This window comes from Fulmarus glacialis, unplaced genomic scaffold (assembly GCF_000690835.1).
Source record: "Fulmarus glacialis isolate BGI_N327 unplaced genomic scaffold, ASM69083v1 scaffold4275, whole genome shotgun sequence".
Taxonomy (NCBI): domain Eukaryota; kingdom Metazoa; phylum Chordata; class Aves; order Procellariiformes; family Procellariidae; genus Fulmarus; species Fulmarus glacialis.
Window position 1 is genome coordinate 1360 of NW_009210993.1, and position 2503 is coordinate 3862.

Consider the following 2503-nt stretch of genomic DNA (forward strand, 5'->3'; position numbering starts at 1 on the left):
GGTATTCTTTATATTGTTTACTTGCATTTTGCTTATTGTTCAGTTAACTGAGGCAACATTCTTATTTCACAGTTTCTTTAAGATGGGTAGTCAATTTGAAATCAATTATCTATTTTTTTTAATTAAGGTGGTTTCAGGTATCAGACTTCTTCAACCTGCTACCTTTTCAAGTAACTTCCCAAGCCTTTTCAAAATTTTTGCTCAGAAAAGTCACAAGTTATAAGGAAACCTGACTAAATATATACAAAGTACAGTCAGGTGTACAAATCAAACAATACAGATTTCCCCCTCCCTCCCCAATTTCTGTCTGCTGTAATAGTTTTACGTGTAATTTGTAACATTAGTAAGTAATGTTGTTTCAGGCAGCATACTGACAGTGACCCTTTTTAGTTATTTGCTTATTCTGAACATCATACCAATGAGTGTGGTGATGAGGTTTTCAGCAATAGAAGGATACTTAAATAGAAAATAAAAATATTAATGAAAATGCAAAAAAGTCCAGAAAAAAAAATTGCATTGTTTTGGGTTTTTTTGAGAAGGCTTTGTCAAAATTCTGTAATATTTAAAGTAAAATCACTGGCACATGGAACCGAACAGAAGGCAAACATTGCCTCTAAGAAATACATTTTACAGCTCAATTTTGGAGTGATATTTATGTGTAATTCAGTTGAATTGAATTTGAGTTGCATTGTTTTTTACAAATTGGAGGAATAAAATGTAGCCCGAGGCTAACTGCAATATTGAACTTATTGAACCCAGTGCTACAGCAAGGAAGTAAAAGATGCAGATTACTTGGCTCCCAAAGCAGAACCCAGAACTCACAGTTCTCTAGGTTTGATTCTACAGCCCAGCAGGAGAGCTTTCCAAGAGACAGCCTGGAAAGGAACTCGCACCCTGAGCAGGAGGCAGCTCCTGGGCAGCCTGAGCAGAGGCGCGTGCCTTCGGTCCTGTCTCCTCCTGGGACTGCAGGGCTGCGTGTTGAGAATGGGTGTTCGCTCTCGTTATTTCAAAGCGTTATGCAGGAATCGTTCTTCTAAAACATCACGAGGGACAGTATTTCACGCTGTCACCAGGCGGTTAGAGCAGCCCTCTGCTCACCTGCTGCACGGGACGGGACTACTTCCACCTACCCACACCAGCTTTCAGGACTGTGGGCTTCTCATGGGAAGCATCGGTCGCTTTCTGTGTTTTATCCAGTGCGTGTTTCATATGAAATACAGACAGAGACCCAGAGACAGGGAGCAGGACCTCAGACACTTGACTGGCCGGTGAGTGTCTAACTACTAGACTGATTAATCATTGTCCCTTGCTGAGGATGAATATATATACAATAGTTTTGGTTGGCTCTGGGTAAACCACACTCTAATTACGTAGCATAATACCATTGAAATTTTGTGATAAAGTCCTGTTACAGGAAGGCATGTGTAAGAGGAGGTGCTACTTTTGGCTGTTAAACACAGTTCAATGTACAGATCTTGTAAAATTTAACCAATGTTACCTCCTTAGGGTATCAGCTTTTTTGGTATTCCTATCGCTTACTTAACTTTATTAGGTTACCTGTGCTTTAAGAGGAGTGTTGTGTCTTTCACTCGTGCCGATAGCAAGGAAATCGAGCAGCTTAGTCCACATATGCTATTAAACACATATTTAATATTACTAGCAAACACGTGTGTTGTGGTTTAACCCAGCAGGCAGCCAAACACCAGGACAACATGTATCTTAACTTTTGACCAAAAGGTAAAGAACAATTCACCTCTTCAGAAGCAAATGACGCTCAAGTAGAATACTTTTCATTGAAGCCTCTGAGTTTTATATATGTAGCAATGTACCACCATGAGGCTTTAAAAGGAATAAACGTCTCATAGTACACAATATCTAAACCCCTATATTTTTAATAACATCCTTATAGTTGATAATGAAGAATTAGAGACATTCCTTCCAACCTACATGAAGATGCTAAAGTATTTAATGGGAGGGTGTGCATTCAAGAAGCAGCATCTACACATTTACCATGCATTAATGAACTGAACAGTACAGTGTTATGCAAGCATTTAAAATATAAATGGCAAACTTCTATAAAACTGGTAACAGGCATTCTTATTATATTAGAGTATATTAGTTAAGATAATGATTCATTTATAGTTATAATTAACAAGTGTTATGAAATCAGAATTACTTTCCATACACAGTGTGTGTACTTTTATACTTTTCTACATTGTTTTCACACACATTTTTTTTCAGTTGTCAGAACTTACTACATTAGATATGGGAGTTCGAAGAGTAAAGAGTTATTTTTTTAGTTATGAACAGCAGAACAACAGTATTTTTTTCAGGTGCACTTTGGTTGGTTGGTTTTGTAAGTCAGAACTTGAAAGTGATCAATCAGGCTTTCTTTAAGAATGATTGCAAAGGCAGAGAACTGCCTTGATCTTACATTATCAGCAAGATCTTTTCTCTTTGCATCGTGCTTTTACAACGGTCACAATCATAAGACAGGTAGGGA